The sequence below is a fragment of the Gavia stellata genome, chromosome 2 (assembly GCF_030936135.1).
Source record: "Gavia stellata isolate bGavSte3 chromosome 2, bGavSte3.hap2, whole genome shotgun sequence".
NCBI lineage: Eukaryota > Metazoa > Chordata > Aves > Gaviiformes > Gaviidae > Gavia > Gavia stellata.
In genome coordinates, this window is record NC_082595.1 from 70,345,595 (window position 1) to 70,366,908 (window position 21,314).

A 21,314-nucleotide genomic window follows, 5' to 3' on the forward strand; every position below is an offset into this window, starting at 1 on the left:
GTTGTAAATGAGCAAAGGGTCAGGACCCAAACCAGGATATTTTCTTTCAAACAGGGTATGTTTTGAAGACCACATCATATATAAGCAAGAAATCAGGTTGGCACTAATATTACTGATACAAGTATTATGCAACCTAATTCTGAACACAGTTAATATGCCTATGATGCTATCTTCACGTTCTAGAAGTGGAGTTTTCACTTGAACGGTTTATGTTGCATTTTCTTATGGTAAATTTATATTCAACATGAGGTGCTTGGCCTCTTCTGTCAAACACACTTAGAAATGACGCTGCTATGACATGATTCAATGATTGGTCAAGAACAGAAGTTGTTTTCCTCTTCTGTGAACATGAAATAACAAATCTCTGAATAACTGTTCTAATGTGTGTTTGTATGACAGCCAACATTCAAGTCCTAGGCTGAATCACTAAAAAGAAATATTTCCAGCCTCAGAGGAGGAATTGTTCCACTGACCAGAATGACTTAACTGGCAGTACCAGAAGTAGAAGGTCAGCATATGGCCTGGTTTCTGCTCTATATTAATTAGGACAGTTAAAATACTATTAGGCCCCCAAGAAAATTCAAACCTAAATATGTGGTAGAGCTAAGTTCTCCTCCAAATCTAACCTCAGAGCAGACAGTTATAACCAGAGCATTCTGAAATACTCATTCAGACTCTCACAACTCTACATTTTCTTGCATTTGCCTCTTCTGTTAGGTTCTGACTCAGAAATGCAACTGTATACTACAGCATGTTTAAGCAGGTATTTTAATTACACTATCTTAATTGCTTTTGTTAAATTTAGACGAGGTTCATTATACTATTAGTGGTTTAATGCTTGGCAGAATCTAATATCTACCTCATAAGCCAACATCAAGTCTGGCTGCATTGGAGTTACATGTCACCAGCCTTGTGTGTCTTCTGTCTTCTTTATTCACTTATTACTTTTGTAATCTTCATAATGAAGTTATAGACTTCCAAGAGCTAACACAGGTTCCTTAATGAATTTATGGATTTTCTTTCTCAGTTGGCTCTGGAACCCCTGAGACTATTAATCTTATATGATTTCAATGTCCATGTTGACAATGTAGAAGATACGTTTGCTTTCATTCTCATCCTCTGCTTTATAGGCAAAACCATGTGTTTATTGGGTTGTCTAATATCCTTCTGATAACTCACGGTTGCAAGATTTACTTGTCCTCTCTCCATGCTCATCACTGGAATGAATGACAGTTCTTCACTCTCACCAGTTATATGGTAGCATTTGTAAAAATTCTGTCTAGTTTAATATTACCAGTTATGAAAACATTCTAGTTTTTTCTGTTTAGTTTCTGCCATCCTCTGTTTTTTATATCTGTTTGTGCTCAGTAAACGCAACCAATAGTCTTGACAGTGTCTTTCGTGTCAAAGCATACAATATTCCTTGCCTTTAAAATAAGATTTTAGATGTTTTTATTAGCTATCAATTTTCCATTTTTTCTATTTTTTTAGGATTTCTGTGGTATTTATCAGCTAATTCTATGACATTAGCCTTCTTTTTCTTCATATCTTATGTCATTAATATTGTCGGTACTTGGATTGCTTTTAGTCTCCGTTCTCCAGTATGTTTTAATTTATGAGATTATTTTCTTCGTATCTTAATATTCACATTTTCAATTTATTTATCCACACAGTTATTTATTTTAAATTTCCTGGGTTTAATTTCCTTAACATACACATTCTTTTTATGTCTCTTCTGATGTCCAAAAATGACCAGTTTCTAATAATGCTGTGCCTATGTTGTCATGGACTTCTTTGGCCCTACTAGCCCTGAGCAATATTACTTGGATTTACCATAGACTTTGGGAAGGGAGGAATTATGCCCAGTTACCAGCAAAATGAACAGGACACAAAGTGGAAGCTGCAAAATCTGGTGTAAAATTAAGGTGCAGGATCAGATATTTTGTTCTTCAAAATATAAATTATTTGGCTAATGTTCATTCCTCAAGTTCATCTTCAGAAACTAAAAGTGTCCTATAAATGCTCTTTAGAAGAAATAGTATCCCAGACACATTTTTAGATTTAAGTACACAATTTGGGAGCTAGCCATATTTCACAAAAGCCACCAAAATAAAAAACCACCTTAGCAACCTTCCCCTGCATGCACTTTTCATTCAGTTGGTAAGGAACATCCCTGGATCCTGGGTTTGGTTTTCCTTTGGTGCTACACAGCAGTAACCAAGGGAGGAAGGACACCCACTGAGGATGGTTTTCCAGCTCTGGCTTCTTGAAATTCTTTGGCAAGATCCTTGTCAGTGTGATGAAATAATCTTTTTCCCACTCTCTCAATTTCTATTTGTGTGAAAGGAATATTTTCTCTCTTCTTCTTACATGCTGGCAAGTTTTCTATTGTTGCTCTCATCTCTTGAGAAGTTTAATTTTCTTCTGATGTCCCTGCATTGGCATACACATTGTCTTTTCTAAAGCAGGGCTTTTTCCCTTCCTTAGAGAATGAGAAGCTATCATATTAAAAAATCCTTTTGAAAAATCACCCATGGTGATTGCAAACAATATTATAGTTCTTTATTTATGTAATGGTAAAAATAAAACAGAAAGAAAGGATTTCTGGGGCTAGCTGTTGGCATCTCACAAATGTTTAGCGTGCAACAACTTTTTTGTCCCTGTTTCTGTCTTTGAGAGTTTTATCACTCAGTGCTGTGAGAGTTGCATAGGCCCTGAAATGAAAGAGCAGACATAATAACTGCATTTTACAGGTGTGGAAACTGAAGTATGGAGTCATGAAGTGGCTTCTTCAAAGTCAATGACAAAACTGAGAAATGAACAAAGAATTTCTGATTCCTAACCTGAGAATCTTAGCCTCTTCCTCTAAAGTGCTTCATTTCACAAGTAGAACTCGATGGCCATTGTTAACAACTTTAATTTACACACAAAACACTTATCCTCCATTCTCTCTTTCTGGCTGCCATAAGTAAATAATTTCAGAAACAACTGAAAACAAAATTGTTTTGACTGTATCTATGTAAATAAACTAACTAATGCTAACCAGAACCTTCAAAATTAATTTTAGGGCAGGCCATTTTTTTTTTTTCCTGCCTCCTAGAAGAGTAGGTGGTGATTTTAGGGGTTCGGCTAAGTAGCATTCCCAAACAGTTTTCAAGTTCTGTTTAGGCACAACCCAGAAAGATCACAGATCAGGAATCTTTCCCAGCATGCTGTCTATTTGGAGCCACGCTGTATTAAACACTAAGAAAGTTTAATATTACAGAGGTAGCCAGACTTTGTTATTGGTTCCAGGGCTAGGGAATAGATCTCATTTAGTATATTAGTATAGATTTAATTCTTGTGCACTGATCATTTTATTTATGTTTCAAGGTAAAGAACCATATGATTTTTCACTGGCTAGAGCTACCATACAATCAAAATCAAAATACGAGAATAAATCATTCTGAAACACTCAGTGAACTTACTTAATGTTTGGCTTTATGAAAAACAAAATAAAACAGAACACAAAAAAAACAGACAATGGAGGAAAACTCTTTCCAGAAGTGGCAAACAATATAGCAAGGAGCAACAGACACAAATAACAGCTTGGAAGGTTCAAACTGAACATTAGAGAAATCTTTGGGGTGTGGGGAGAAGATGCAGCACTGAAAAGGTTGTCCAGATAGGTTGGAGAATCTCCATTGGAGTTTTTCAAGACTCAGGTAAACAAGGTCATGGCTGACCTGATCTACTGTTAGTGTTAGTCCCCTTTTGTTGTACTAGATGACCATCCATGTGTTTGATGGTAAATCAGGAAAAAACTTATCCCAAAATATGGAGAACAACCTGGAGGTAATTTGGGAAAATTGCATTAGTTAAGTCCACCGTTGCAGACGACACCAAGTTGGGAGGGAGTGTTGATCTGCTTGAGGATAGGAAGGCTCTGCAGAGGGATCTGGACAGGCTGGATCGATGGGCTGAGGCCAACCGGATGAAGTTCAATAAGGCCAAGTGCCGGGTTCTACACTTTGGCCACAATAACCCCAGGCAACGCTACAGGCTTGGGGATGAGTGGCTGGAAAGCTCCCCCGCAGAAAAGGACCTGGGGGTGTTGATTGACAGCCGGCTGAATATGAGCCAGCGGTGTGCCCAGGTGGCGAAGAAGGCCAACGGCATCCTGGCTTGTATCAGAAATGGTGTGGCCAGCAGGAGCAGGGAGGTGATCATGCCTCTGTACTCGGCACTGGTGAGGCCGCACCTCAAATACTGTGTTCAGTTTTGGGCCCCTCACTACAAGAAGGACATTGAGGTGCTGGAGCGTGTCCAGAGAAGGGCGACGAAGCTGGTGAGGGGTCTGGAACACAAGTCTTATGAGGAGCGGCTGAGGGAGCTGGGGTTGTTCAGCCTGGAGAAGAGGAGGCTGAGGGGAGACCTCATCGCTCTCTACAACTACCTGAAAGGAGGTTGCAGAGAGGTGGGTGTTGGTCTCTTCTCCCAAGTGACTAGTGACAGGACTAGAGGAAATGGCCTCAAGTTGCGCCAGGGGAGGTTCAGGCTAGATATTAGGAAAAAGTTCTTTACTGAGAGAGTAGTGAAACATTGGAACAGGCTGCCCAGGGAGGTGGTAGAGTCACCCTCTCTGGAGGTATTCAAGGAGCGTGTGGATGTGGCATTGTGGGATGTGGCTTGATGGGCATGGTGCTGTGTGGTGTTAGGTGGGTTGTTTTTTGGTGTGTTGTGGTTTGTTGTTGTTGTGTGGTGTGGTTTGTTTGGTTTTTTTTGGTGGTTTTCTTTTTTTTTTTTTGGTTGGACTTGATGATCTTACAGGTCTTTTCCAACCTTAGTGATTCTGTGATTCTGTGATTCCATGCACTTCTATTTATGTGTATCCTGTCATGGGTTTTAAGGTTCTTTCATGGTGGAAACATGCAGGGATGTAATTTGGATTCCTTGTAGCCACAACAGCCGCTATGATAATTATTCCGCTAATAATGAAATCCTGGAAGGGTGATCACCTTCACCAGACTGCTTCTGCTCCAGCAGTTCATTCTTGCGATTTCCTCTGCCATTTTTTCCATTCTATTAAATTTTTCTCTTAACTATGTACTTTTAATAGGGCCTTATAAGCTCACATTTAAGAATAAAACTTGTAAATGTCAGGAAACATATAAACTTTAGGGGGCTTGTTTCTCTATTTTCAAATGCTTCCAAGAAACTATATAGGCATAGACATACTCATGCATAGTCTCCGAAAGGTAGGAATAACGGCTTTTCATTCAGTACAGAAAATACCTTCTGTCTGTGATTTTCCTGTGATTGCTGTGGATGAAAGAAGTAATCCAGATTCTTTTGCACTAAATGTACCAAAACAGAGATTATCGTTGCACTGCTAACATACCTGTGTAATCGTCTGAATAATAGCATGATGCACAGTTGTTTCCTCTGAATGCACGTTGTAGGCATCTACATGTGGATCTTATTAACGACTCACTGCAAAACAAGGATCCTTAGACCTCTGCCTGCCTCATCCTAGTTATCAATCTCATTACCACGAAGTTTCAATAGCCCAGATCTTACTAATATCCATAATACTGCTTTCAGTCAACAGTATACAGATTATTGCTGCCACTTTTTCCAATAATAAGATGGGCAGTTCTGGAAATAAAACACTAGAAAGAAGCAGGCCTTGAGGTAATGTAAAGTCTGCCCTTCCACAGGTCAGGTATTAGTGAGGGCTGGTGTTTTTTTGCACTCTAGCAATTCCACAGTTATTGACATAACTGAAAGTGAAGCAGTACTAACAACAGTGAGAAATTTCGTAACATCCATAAAAGCCTTAGAGCACATTCCTAGAAACAGCTCAGTCCCTGACCCAAAACAAAGACCTTGTGGGGACTTAAGTGGAATTTAGATAACTTTGTATAAAACTGCAGTTCTCAAATTGTGCCTGTTAGCTGCTACCTATCTTTGGAAGTATCAGAACTCTTTAACTGTCTGAAATGTGAGCTTTAAGTTTATACAGTCATACAGTCTACTTCTGTCTACCAGATTTTCTCATTAATATTTTGTTCCCATGACTAAAGAATTGATGTCTGTGAGAGCCCTGCACAGGGTACACAAATGCAGCCTAACATACCTAGAGCTGCCGAGTCCCAGAACCCGTGGGCCCATTCAGCTCATCAGCAATGTGGGTACAATGTCCAGTAAAGATACATAGCAGCAGCCAAAACTAATGTTGTCTCTTTATCCACTGCAAAGATAGTTTATGTAGCTGGAGGCTAGGAATACTGGGAAAATTAACAAAAGGTGTTGGAGGAGGTGGAAGAATTGCAGTGAGAAGAGCTGCAGGAAATATGAGTTCACACTGAAGTGTGATTCATTTAAGAAGTCAATCAACCACTAACCTCTGTGGAAATTAGGGTCTCTGATTTGCTGCAGTCAAAGACTCCCATGTGTCTAATCTTCTGCAGTTGATAAGTCTGACTAGCTCTATGACTAGATTGCATTTAAAACCTGTCCACAACATACAGTAGAAAGTATTTCTTGCAGTGACTTTCCTGCAGAAGGACTCAGTCTTGAGGATATTCACTACGCTCATTTAATAAAGCATGTTTCTGTTACAATTTGGAAACAGTTTCTTTCAAAATTCGGCAAAAAGAGACAACTTGCTTATCTATATTAAAAAGCTCCATGTTTAGAGCTCTCCAAAGATATGAAAGACTCAGAGATTGCTCTTTCCTCTGCGAACATACACTTTTCAGTGGAGTGTATTTCTTGATCTGGAAAAGGATGAGAGTTCAACATTCAACTCATTTTTTGAAGTAGTTCAAGTTTGGTTTAAAAGATTAGTGATGTTGTTAAGGAGGGAATGGAGGGAGCGTACATTATATCTTCTCTCAAAATGCTTAAGCTATTTAGCCACTGTTGGTTTAATGCAAATACACAAAGAATTGTTACAAAAACCTTGGAAAAGTGACAATCATCTACAACATAGGATGAGTCAAAATGCTATACATCTACAGAAGTTTCAAGGATTAAAATATGTGGTATTAAAAATACTGGTTATGATCTAGACTCACTTTTTTTTTTAATGCAAGTATTAATATGTCAATCAGTTAAAACACTGAGCATTGAAAAGACTGCTTCTGGAAACCATTATGTGACTAGTCTGAAATTTCTTTCACTCTTCTGGACATCCTTTACATGGTCATGTATGTTAGCCATGGCACAACCAGTCCATACAGGCCCAAAGGTTTGTCAACTTATATTTCTTTGCATGGGCAAACACCTTGAAAAAGTAAATGTGTAAAAGTACAATTTATCTGAGAATAGGTGGATACATTGATGATTTTGACTTGCAGGTCTCAAAAAAGGCCCAGATTAAATTGTTTCCTGTAGTTTGACTTGTTAAACAGAAATAACTGAGATTATTCTCTCATATAAATGGAGCAATGCTACGTTATGAATCGTTAGATATTTATTTAACATCACTTGACCATTGTATATAATAGTAAAAACCTTATCAAAATGCCTTACACATTTTTATTGTCACAAATATCCTGCTTATAATTATAATTTTTAAAAGTCACAATTAAAAGTCTGAAGGGAGTTTTAAAAATTCTCACACAAAAAGAATATCATAATAAATTTTGTAGACTATAAGAGTCATTTATCTATGTAAAAACCTCTTAATTTTATCTCTATTCAATTCTGTAGGACATTCCACTAACTCTAGATGTACTTTGCATTGTACAATGAATTCTTAAAGAATACCTTTTAAATGTCTAATCTGTATTCATTTACTATGCAACTGACTCACTAAAGTTAATTAATTAACTGCGTTGAATCTGAAGCATTGAGAAGTGTGGTCTCGTAAGGTCAAAAACAGGTTGTAATTTTTAAAAAAGATTCTAATAGTCCATTAGATATGTTCACAGTAAGTAAAATAGTTTTCTGAGTTCTTTTGCTGCTTTTCTTCTGCCTCACATTGGTGGTGGTTATTGGCAGAGCCACAACTTGATTTGATTTTGATTAACAAAAATTAATGCTTATCTGCCGTCACACTGTCCTGCTGATACGCTTTCTTTCACTGGTCCAACTATTTGTCATACTCTTCATTGTATAGCTTCCATCACTTTTTAAATTGTTTTGCTTAGTGCAGTTGTAAGATCATTAATAATTAAAAGAGAAATATTAATAAATAAATAGCATGGGATACAATTTAGCTGACTTGGAGATTCCATCTGCTGTGAGTCAACATTTACTGCTATCAAAAAATATTCATTACTTTGATGGAAAAAGACCAGTAACTGAATTTTGTCCCAGAGGATAGGTATCTTAGTAGGGAAAGAAAGGGAAAGAAAAAGAAATTTAGGGCTTCCTGAGCACATCCAGTTTTGGCTTAAAAGAAACAGAAATCCCTCATGTTCCTATGCTTTAAAACAAAAGGGTAGTGTGCCTCACATACTCATACGTCAAGATTACAGACAGACATGTAGACCTTCAGTCTTCTCAACTGTGAATCAAATAATGTAAAAATGACATTTATTTTTTCACTCATAAACTTAATATTTTTCAGCTGCTGTTACCTTGTGTGTTTAAAATCTTTCTGTTAACAAAACAGGATGCATGCATTGCACAGGCCTATCCCAGCGAGTAAAATAAATGGGCTATAGACCATCTTAATCCTTAAATAAAGACAGAATCACAGAATCACAGAATCACTAAGGTTGGAAAAGACCTGTAAGATCATCAAGTCCAACCATTAAAAAAAAAAAAAACAAAAAACAAAAAACAAAAAACCAACACACCACACACACACACACAAAAAAAACCCAAAACCACCCATAAACCACAAAACACACCACAACCCACACCAAAACAACCCACCCACACCACACAGCACCATGCCCATCAAGCCACATCCCACAATGCCACATCCACACGCTCCTTGAATACCTCCAGAGAGGGTGACTCTACCACCTCCCTGGGCAGCCTGTTCCAATGTTTCACTACTCTCTTAGTAAAGAACTTTTTCCTAATATCCAGTCTAAACCTCCCCTGGCACCACTTGAGGCCATTTCCTCTAGTCCTATCACTTGTCACTTGGGAGAAGAGACCAACACCCACCTCTCTGCAACCCCCTTTCAGGTAATTGTAGAGAGTGATGAGGTCTCCCCTCAGCCTCCTCTTCTCCAGGCTGAACAACCCCAGCTCCCTCAGCCGCTCCTCATAAGACTTGTGCTCCAGACCCCTCACCAGCTTCGTCGCCCTTCTCTGGACACGCTCCAGCACCTCAATGTCCTTCTTGTAGTGAGGGGCCCAAACTGAACACAGCATTCGAGGTGCGGCCTCACCAGAGCCGAGTACAGAGGCATGATCACCTCCCTGCTCCTGCTGGCCACACCATTTCTGATACAGACCAGGATGCTCTTGGCCTTCTTGGCCTTTTCTTCTTCTTTTTTGCTCAGCAAACAATACATTCTTCAGTGTTCAGCAGGTGATAAATCAACTTCAGTTTCCACAAAGGACATTTATCAGTGTGAACCACATGAATTATACTTAAAGAGCCTTCGGTTTGTAACTATTTAAATTATCACAAAAGGTATCATAAAAGTTTGCCTCTGACGGACTGAGGATTAAAGGCATGCAAACGGTGTTTTGTTTTGCCCAGGTGGATAGATAAGCATTTCCTTAAATTTCACTTATTAAGTTGACTGTGAGTTGAATGAATTGCAACTCGTTCAAAAGTCTGAACCTCACAGACACTCAGTTTTCTAGAACAGAGAATGTGTCTGTCATTATTTTTCACATCATATTTAACATCACCATTTCTGGTGCAGGTCCCAAATACTACTAGCAATCATGATCATTCCATACGATTCTATACATGGCAAGGAGGATACATTACCCTGATCTACCATAACAGAAAAAGAAAAATCATAACACTGGAGATGTTTCAACTAAATATGAATCAAATCCTCCTGGCCTCAAAGAACATTACTGCCTTGCTAATTTGAAGTGAGTTTAGATTTCAGGTTTTAAGGCCAGGAGACCTACATTTATCAAAACTGACTTCCTGCATAGTACAGGCACAGAGTTTCACCAAGCAATGTTGGCATCCAGTTCAGTAACTTCTCACTGAAATGGGACAAATTTCAATCAAAGTCCCCAGGTGATAGAGTATGTGTCTTTCAAAGCTGTTACAATCCTGAATGGCAAAAACATGTCAATTTTTTGACATTTCCATTCATTTCCATTGCTATTTGTCTAGCTTCTCTTTCAGCCATTGAATTGTCTTACTGCCTTTTCTGGATTAGAGAGCTCTCTGTCTCCTCACTGCCTACAAACCATGTAAAAATCACTGATCTGGGCTGGACATCTCATAATCTTTGCTGATGTAACTAGATGGAGCTTCTCTTAGTTTCTCACAACAAGATGTGTCTTCCAAGGACAATGATCACCCTTGGAGCTGTCATATAGCATCTTCAGAGAGAAAGACAGTTTTCCTGTGATGGTCTCACGCTAAATGACGACACCATCTTCTGAGCAAAGGGAATCAAAAATATTCTGAATTCACTTGAAAAAAAAGTTTGATTGTCTCAGAACAAAGTACCTATGCAATTTAAACATGCCAAAGATTTCAAGTAAAATAATAATCATCCTTATTAGGGGTTAGATTGACAGTACAGGATGTGACATCCTATTTTTAGCAATGTGTTAGGAACAAAAATTCTCAGCTAGCTGCAGTGTCACTTCTGCCTGAGGAAACATGAAACCACAACTCCCACTTATCAGAAGTTATGAGGTACACAGTCTGTGCATGTAAGAGATGTTCTATGTTTTCTCTGTTGACACTGTTCTACAGTTTATGAATATTTAAACATTTGTTGCAGTAGTGTGGAAATGCAGATAAACTCCCTTTCAGTTCAGTGTCCGACAGCCTTGGAGGCTTCGATCATTTGTATTCTGTCTCAGAAATAATTTAATTCCAATAACAAAGATTCAGGGATACTTGCTTTAGAATAACATGTAGCTAGAAAACTCATTTGAGACGTGGGAGACCCATTTTCTAATCTGCTTTCTGGCTGATTTAGAGTTACCTCTTTCGTGTAATGCAGCCTGGGAATGGCACTTACTATTTTCACTGCCACATTACACTGAGAGATTTGCCTTGAGCTTTTCATCTTCCACTATCCCTAACTCCATTTTAAACTTACTTCTTTCCAAACTACACTATCATTCACAGTGGAAGACTGACCTTACAGCATTCATTGCTCCTAGTGATGTACCTTGACATTTTATTTCTTTAAGGGGTGCGTAGGCTGATCATAACTAGCAACTGTTTATGCTACTTTACCAGTCTTAAAGATTCGTGGACAATTTTTTTATCAGGAAAAAAAAAGTATACTTTTCTGCAGGTCATTGGATAAAATACTGTATAGTCCCCAGGTTAGGTAGTAAAATTGCAAAAATCCCATTAAAACAGTGCTGTAATAATTCATCATAGAAATCTACTTTGAGCTGTTTAGAGTAATGTTTTTTGACAACTCAAAGTGGTTTATGTATTAATTATACTATTTTAATAAAAATTTCGTTAGGAGTTGCCAAATCTGGAAAACCAATCAAGGTGAGTCTGCCACTGGTCCACTTCTGCAGATGTAGCCGATATTTAGGCTGAACAGGTATTCCCCATAGGCACTTGCAATCTGTAAGGTGCTCCATAAAGCTGCCTTATCCTGAGGAGTGTCGTGCGCAGACACAGGGCTGACACCCTCCTGGGATGCCCTGGGAGGAGCCAGGTCAAGGCCCCATTTCTCTAAGTTGGTGGGGTCGCACAGCCTGAGGCCATGCCTCTGTGCATCCCTGCGTATATGGATTTTACCTTTTAATCACACACACTGCTGCAGTGGATCAGGACTGGTTTTTCCACGCTGTGCACGAAGGTCAATAATGCCTGCAGTACTTACTAGCTCACAGCATGCAACACTTCACTTATTTGACTCAGGTATAACACAGAATAGCAGGAAAGATGTATTACAATCAGCTTGTTGTGTGTTTACACCACAGTGCAAATGGTGGGGGATGCACGCAGCAGGATGTGGTGTAAGAGTATGTCAAACTCCGTAGCTGGGGAGAAGGGTCCAGAAGTAAAAGAGACAGCCAGTTAAAGGGGACACTTTCCCTAACCCAGATGTATTGTTTCAGCTTGTTAAAAACTTTATTTGACAACCTTTAGGCTTAAGTTAGTATTCTGAAGAAAACTGAATATAATCCTAGGCAGTATGTCCTTCAAAAGCACAAGTGCAACTAACACCAAGGTTTCCTTAATATGTTGAAGCGAACCCACTTACTTAACTTCTTTTTACTGTTATTAAAAAGGAGTCAGCTCTTATTGACTAAACTTATTACTTATTCAAGGAATAAGATGCAAGCAGTTTTCACTGCTGTTTATCACCTAAAATGACAAAAACATGTTGATTATCAATAAATCACACCTGTTTAAAAATGTAAATGTAACAGTTTGCTATTATGCACATTCTTTTAAATGCATTTTATCAAAGTTTATGTTTTCCATGTTAAAAGACTGACTTTGTCAGAATAGAAATAAATCCAGGAAGTAACATTTTATATTGGATCAACCAGAATTTAAAATTATGTTTTGATCTGTCAGCATGACACACACTGTTGGACTTGCTTTACTACCAATCTCTTTATCAACTGCAGAAGCTGCCATCTTGAATGAACTAATTTAATCAATGTAGTGTCTGTGTCATGAAAAATATAGACTACTCAGAGAATACAGTCCATATACTGTGTGTATATATATAGTCCATAGACTGCATATACAGGGCAGAGTAAAGCGGAGTCACAGTTGTAATACCTATGAGATGCTACATTGCCAGGCTGCACTCAAATATCTGTTTTGACTGGGACATTTTAGTTGATTTTAAATTACATATTTTGACATTTCCCAATTTTTAGTACCACTTGAGATACAAACATGATGAAACATCAACATTTAATGCAGCATTTCAGATCAGAAGTGCACTTTTGAAGCATATTTCCACTATCCATACTTTGATTCACTTTATGGAGTTCCTTTTGGAGGAAACTAAACTAAAAGGCCTGGTCTAGTCTATGGGACACGACTGGACTTAATCTGAAGTAAACCCTTTTAAAATGTATACAGTGTACACACTACATCTTCAGCAAAAGCCCTTTCTTCAGATGTTAGGCCATAATTCATGTTAATTTAGATGCAGACTCCATCACTAATACAGCTAAGAGCTCAAACCATGGACTTGAACTACCCATAGAACGCAGTGATTCAGCAGCATCATGCAGAGTCTGAACACAGAACAAAATAAAAATAGTCTACAGATGTATGTATGACGGATAAAGGTATCAGGACAAGTGTGTCATCTTTTTCAGGTTTCAAGGGAATAGAAATTTCTGAGTAAGCATAGTGGTTGTGGACATACTGCAATCATACAGGGGTTCAGCAGTGAATCAGGCTTTCCACCACACCCAGACACCAAATAAACCAGTTTGGCATGTACTAGAATAGGACCAAAGCATACACGAACATGTGAGCAGACATTACATCTGGCTACAGGTCAAGTATGTAGTCAAAACACAGCTAAATATCAGTGTAGCTGCACTGTTTTTGATCATATACTTTGGCTTTGGTACCAAAGTCCACCAATGGTGTGATAGAGCCTACAATCCAAGCCATTAATTTAAAATACTTTCACACTGTAAGATGTCATTTGAGAAAAAAAAGGAACACAATAATAAAGAAAAAAAATTCTTTCTTTGGAATTACGTTCTACAAAGAAATGTCATAAAGCACAATGAACCATTATAACTTACCTCCATTGAAGCATTTTTCTATCTGCAGCTATTTCAATATTTCATTGTTAAAGATGGACATTTTGAAGTAGTGTCTTGCATCTCACCATAGATATATGCCCTAATTCCCTAAAAATATATTTTATGGTATGTGTTCTACCCAGTTCATTTTATTCTCACTCTTTTACCATGTTAAGGCAACGAAGACTACAGTGCACAAACATCAATTGTTAAAATACATTTCAATAAATATGTTTTAATTTTAAATTACAATGTTAACTACAGTAGAGGTCAAGCAGAATGAAAACTTCATCCTTGGCTTCTGTGGTGAACTCTTTGTGATTTAATGTTCTGGACTGCAGAAGTTATCCCCTATGTAGGGAGTTCTACTTCAGACTGGTCCCATTAACTATATTTCTGTAAGTTTTCCTGTTGATTAACAAAGAAAGCTGTCATTATTATCATTTAGCTCTATGAACTGTAGATATTTTTAATGAAGACCTACTTCCTGTTTTGCATTGCTCTGAAGATGTGTGGTATTTCCATATAAATCAAAAAAGAATTTTGCTAGGATATGTCTGTGTAAATTATTTTCATATAGTTAACATTTTTAATATTATTGAATGAAAAAATACTGTAGGAAATTGGTACATATCTGATTTGAATTGTATGAAGATAGTTTGAATTATTTCTTTCTACGTGTTTACCTCCATTGTTACTGCACTACAATTTCATGATTTTTAAACAAACTAAAAGTTTAAAAAGGATAATGTTTTATGTCTATTTTGGTGGGAAATATTTAGACAGGTTGGTAACTCAGGCAAACTGAGTTTTTAATTTGATATTTCTTGAATGCCTTCTCTTTTTTACTTGATTAATTGCTATATATTATTCCAACTATATTACCTTTCTTGCTTGTGTTTCTACTAATTTAAGGTACCTTAATTAAAGATAAAAAAGAAAGTATAGCCTCCACCAGGAGTACAAACTGATTACACTTTTAGAGGTTGAAAGGCTGAGAATTTTTTGTCACAGTCGTGAAGAAACCAAATTTAATAAATTACAGATAATTACAAAGAAAAGTTTCATGGTATAAATTCAAATTACAGAGAAAATCATATACCAAAAAAATGGAGACCAGGGTTTTGTTGTTGATCCTTTTAATCTTCTCTGGAGTTTTAGATCCTTACACTCACTGGGACGTACTGAAATAAGATGAATGATTATGTTGCCTTTGTATTTATTGTCTGTATTAACTTTGACTAACCTACGTTACAGATAAGCATTTTCACACAAAAAATAAAGTGCCATTCTTGTCATATGTTGTTAAGCATTTATTTATTTGTTTGTTTGTTTGTTTATATTTCCAGAATATGGAGGATCAAATATATTTTCTGATATTCTCAAGTTTTACACATGGAATGTCTTGCGTTAACTTAATTTCATTCGTTCATTGTACTGGTTATGCAGTGGTGACTCTGGTGGTATGTTGAGGAAAGATGTGCTGCCTCTCCATAACCTCAGAATTTTTGGACTTACTGACTCCCAATACGTACTTCTGTTTCCAGGACAATGTGCTTTTGGTGTAATGGACAGACTTAACGCTATGCATGTAATTAGTTCTTTTGCACAATGAAGCTGGGATGTATCTCTTGAGAAAGGAAAACTCCCTTTACCTTCTTCAATTGCTGAATGGGCTTAGTTTACCAAGGTATGATTAGTCTTCATTTTTCTAAAGTCTGGCTACTTTGCTTTTAAATCTTTTCATGAACATTTTTTAGTATGTAAGAATAATAACGGTCTTTTCTTCAAGACTCAGTGGTGCCCAGGTTACCTATCCAACAATAAACATAATATAATTTCTATTCTATGGCTCATCTGTTCCAATAATTATCTCCGATTAAATTTTCCTGAATGGTGTGAGCTCTGACAGCACATTACAAAGAAGGAAATTTAGTACTCTACATAGATAAACCACCCATTGGTATCATTCTAGGATCTTAACATATTTTGTGCTGGTGCTTTTGCTGCGATATTTACATTACACTTCCACTGGGGAGAGCAAAATGGGCTATGCTTGGAGACAATGGACAGCCTGATGGGAAAAGGTTACATTTTATAATTAATGTATAATCACACTATTTACATGCCTTTTAGCGAATAAAGGGACCATTAAAGGCTAGATACTAAGCACTTCAATTTGTGTTTCTTTTAGGTAGTAACAACTAGAAATAAAGTTTTAGGACATAAAGGGAATGCACCAGAGTATGCATACAGTAAATGGAAATGAAACAGAGGTACCTTTGTTTTCATAAAGTCTTGCTTGAAGACTTGCCAAACTTTAATGTAAGTTTGTATTAAGTCATAGTGCATATTTTTTTGAGGTAGACAAAAAGGGAACTACCATACTTTAGGCGGCAGAGGGGTGAAAAATGTTCTACTAGCTAAACATGTGATCTGTTATCATGCAGTTGTTTTGATTTTACCAGGGTAAAAAAGAGAATTTTTACAACTATGAAGCTAGACAGTTTCAAAACAATGCAAAGTGGTTCTTCATTCTCAATGCAGACTTGAGTATGTGTCACCAACACAGAAAAGGTGACAGGGAGCCCTGTAGAAAAAGATTAATGACACTAGAATTTACCAGCTTGGTGCTTACGCTGCACTTTCAATGTGCAGGGACAAACTGTTTGTTTTCCCTTTTAGATTGCTTACCACTGCTTGATTTACTGGGCAGCAGAGTGAAGACAAGTTTTTAAATAACTGTGGCATGGCTACCATTCTTTTCAGCAAGTAACTGAACTTGTTTTAGAGACTGGAAAAGATTACTTGTTCTGGGAAAATAATGTAATACTTCTTGCTACCACGATTTTCTTCATGAAATGTGACCTTAGAGGATACTTCAGTTGCAACTTGCTTCTGATTTTGTATATCTTTGAGATCCTTTGGCCATGAGGAAAAAATCTTTGAGCAATGAAAGGATCTGTGAATGGATCCCTGAAAAATTATATAGGTAGTAACACCTTTTATCTATACAAGAATACATTTGTAAAAATCAAAATTATTAATATTGTTTTTCAGTGAGTTTAACATGTTACAAAGACCTCACAAATTTCTAAGTGGCTATGGTACAATATGACATTGGATGAAAATCCGCTGCTTGTTTATTCCATTGAAACCGCATTGATTTTAATTCAGATACAGTTGGGGAAATGTATACAACTTGTGTAAAGGAAAAGCAAACTGCTTTCTTCATATAATGTTATTACAGGCATAACTCCACTGATATTGAAGGAGGCACACCAAAATTAATTTAATCCATTCTGTTCCAATTATAGACTGTAATTCTTTTCAAAATATTACAGCTCCCGCTTGCGCTACATCTTAGCAACCTCAGTCCCACTTAGTCTCGTATTTGCACTTATAATGGATTTTGTGAGGGAACTGTCACTCCATCTGGATAAATTGAGCATCTTGACAAAACACTGCAAACTTGTCACTGGAGAAAACATTTAAAAGCTGACATGATTTCAGACATTTTAACAGGCAGAGGGCTGTCTTAGACATGCTTCATAATATAAATTCATCTTCCTGATTAGTCAGAAATTGTATTTACTCGATATCAACTCTTCTTTTTGAGTGTGCTTAAAGACAATGTCAAGTTTGTATTGCTCTAGGTATAAACCAAATCTTTCAGAGAGACTTTCTCCATATGGACAAAGGTGGGAGGTCCCCTGGGGAAGGAGGAGAGCTTATGGCCTCTTTGTGATTCCATTAATGAATCACCCAGAAAAGTTGAGACTTGGCATTTAAGCTGAGGTTATCCAAGGTTTGACTTCGATATCATTTGCATAACCCTGAAAACGGGGATCTTACTTTTTAAACAGTTTTGCTTAGACTTTTCACAGTGGGTGAGCAAGAGGATATCACACTACTGGCAAAGGCAATACTTTTATCTCACAGTATAATTTTAATGTGAAAAATAAAATCTCTTATAGAAATAGTTTGATAACAGCACAGTGTTTTCACCGCATCTGTCTACAACAGGCTTTCATGCTATCATCTAACAACGTATTATCTGAGTAATCAGGGCCTGCATGTAGTCATGTCACTGCAATGGCATGCTTGACTCTCCATCTGTTCCTCCTACTGGGGAGGAACAATTTTGTGGACTTCCCCCCTAAACACTTTCTTCCAGCTGGTGGCCCAAACTGAGAAGTCCAGGGCCAAGGTTGGCAAGCTACTCAGCTTCCATTTGGATGAATACATATCCCTTCAGGGTCAAAATGGAGCAAATAGGGCTCAGGTCAACTTCAACTGTATCAAAATTATACAGCTTCCCTGGAACGTATACGTCTGTGCTGGAATAACTCTCATAGATGCTGGGTGGTGTTTACTTGCTCTTAGTCTTGTGCAGACATCTAATTTAGCGATGATGGACCAGGTATAGCCTCAGAAAAATCTTTAACTGCTCACTCCTGACAGCTGATGTCCTACGCCAAGGGTAGACTTGCTAAACCTCTGCCTCTGCAGGCTCTCTGCTCACCCCATCTTTGGCCTGACTCGATCTGGAACTTCTGTTCTGTTTTCCCTCCCCCATGTTTACCCCTCTATATTTATGAACAGCAACCATAGCACAACCAGGCCCTTCATTTTGCCAAGTTAAGTGAAGTTCTTTAAACTAGATTCTCAAAATTGCTTATTGACCTAGCAATTTTTTTCCCCCTGTACCTGTGTGTGTTCCTTTTTTTTGCATGTGACTTTACACAAGTACTGCATTTGCAGTCTTCGGCCATGTCTGCACCAGCAAGGAACTAATCGCTGGTTTCCACTGCTAAAAAAAGATGCTGCCTTGTACAGAGGCTTATGGGCCTGTTCCCCTAAAATGAAGAGGATAAATATATCATTCTAGATGAATCCTCTACACCTCATTATTTAAGAAATGATGAGAAATACCACAGCGTCAGTCTAGTTTAAACTGTGTGAATCCTTCTCGTGTTCACTAAAAAATTGAGAGTTTGGTGTTTTCCTGCAGGAAAGGTTTTCTGGTTTTAGATCCTGAGTAGCCTAAGAGGCAGGAGTGTTAACACTGAGTATACTTAGCACGTCATATCAGCTTTTTATAGGTTGCACAACATTCTGAGGGATACACTTTCAATATTGTTTGTAGTCAACACGTACACTTAGCATAGTATTTAAATGAGCATATAGTAGGAAATTTTAGGGGTGAGATCCAGCTCACCCAATTTAAATGCCTTGAATGTACCTCAACTTTAGCTTTGTAGTATAAAGAACGTTTTAAAAGTTTCCTGTGTTTTAATGGAGAGAATCCAAGTTAAATCCTGTTGAAAGCCTCCAGAGAAAGATTGGTGATTTATTAAGCTTCAGCACTTTAATGGTGGAATTCATGTCACCTAACACACCTCCAAATAATAATAATTTTTTTATTTCTTGGAATGTGATCAATTGCCTTCTAGAGATGCCTATTCCCCTTTATTTTACAATAATGTTGGATCAGTATTTTTAAACAAATGTATGATCTATGGATCCAACAGCCTGCATGGTCCTCCTACATTTGCATAAGTCTCCTTACATATACTTTGATGTAAAACCATTCAGTGTACACTTCACAGGTGCAAACTGAAATAAACAAGTCTGTACAGCATTCTTCCCTAATTTAACTAAGCAGACATTTAAATAAAGTAGTTCAATGTCTTCATTCAGATAATCACAGAATCACATAATCACTAAGGTTGGAAAAGACCTGCAAGATCATCAAGTCCAACAATCAACCAACACCACCATGCCCTTTAAACCATGTCCCACAATGCCACGTCCACATGTTCCTTGAACACCTCCAGTGATGCTGACTCCACCACTTCCCTGGGCAGCTTATTCGTCTTAAGACACATCCTAGTATCCTCTTAAGACACATCCTAGTACGTTCATCATCACCCTTGGTTCTGTCAAAACTTAGCAACAAGCAAACAAATAATACTCTGTTTAGAATTGTTAAAGCTGAACCAGATGTGGGTAGGAGCTATCTCTGTAGTTACACTTTCAGATAGTGCAGGTGTCAATCTACAGCAGGCAGCATGTGTGCAGGATGTTGTCACCTTGTGCTGGTTTTGGCTGGGATAGAGTTAATTTTCTGCATAGTAGCTAGTATGGGGCTGTGTTTTGGATTTGTGCTGGAAACAGTGTTGATAATACAGGGATGTTTTAGTTACTGCTGAGCAGTGCTTACACAGAGTCAAGGCCTTTTCTGCTTCTCACACCACCCCACCAGCGAGTAGGCTGGGGGTGCACAAGAAGTTGGGATGGGACAGCTGACCCCAGATGACCAAAGGGATATTCCATACCATATGATGTCATGCTCAGCATATAAACTAGGGGGGAAAGCTGGCCAGGAGACCGCTGTTTGGGAAATGCTGGACATCGGCAGGACGATGGTGAGCAATTATTTTCAATTGCATCACTTGTCTTTCTTGGCTTTTATTTTTTGTTGTTGTTGTTATTTTCCTTTTCATTACTATAATTACTATATTATTATCATTATTATTATTATTAATTATTTTATTTCATTTTATTTTATTTCATTCATTAAACTGTTCTTATCTCAACCCATGAGCTTTCTCACTTTTACTTTTCCGATTCTCTTCCCCATCCCACTGGGGCAGGGGGGGAGTGAGCGAGCAGCTGTGTGGTGCTTAGTTGCCAGCTAGGGTTAAACCACGACACACCTCTTAACCTAGATCAGCACCAGCTGGAACAACATATCCAACTGTACCCATAATCTTCTATTTTATTTAGAAACTTTTGAAAATTTAACCCAGAAGGTAAAATGTCTTCTACATAAATTAGAAGATACTGCAATTACATTTCCTCATGTCAGCAATTTCATTTACTATTAATTATGGTTCAAGCCATGGGCTAAGTTTGACATGGTGTCACAAGTTCAGTGCTGCTGTACATCTACAAGATACTTTCCTTCTCTCTTTTTACCATTTTGATTCTCTGAAATAACTTAGTATACTTTCCTCTATTGCAAAAAGCAAAGTACTGAGATATGAAGCACGTAAAAACAAGATTAGCTGAAGCAACACTGAAAACCAAAATTGACAAAACTTTTCTCTCTTAATTAAAAATGACAAAGCAAATAGACTTATTTCCACTTCTGAAATTTTGTTTTCAGACCAAATAGCTTGGTTTTACTTTTTTTTCATTCTCAGTTACTATTTTTCTTTTTTTTTTTTTTTTAGTTCTTGAAAGGCCAAGGAAGATGGGAATCCAATTTTACTGGATAAAAAAAGGGAAAAGATTACACTTACCCTTATAAGTAAGAGTAAAAAAAATGCTGTATCAAAAGAATAGACAGCACTACAATGGAACAAGGAGAGAGGGTGAAAGCAGCACCAAAACTGATGTGCAACAATATAGCTTAGCCATGTGCTTTTAAGAACCCACTAAAATCAGTA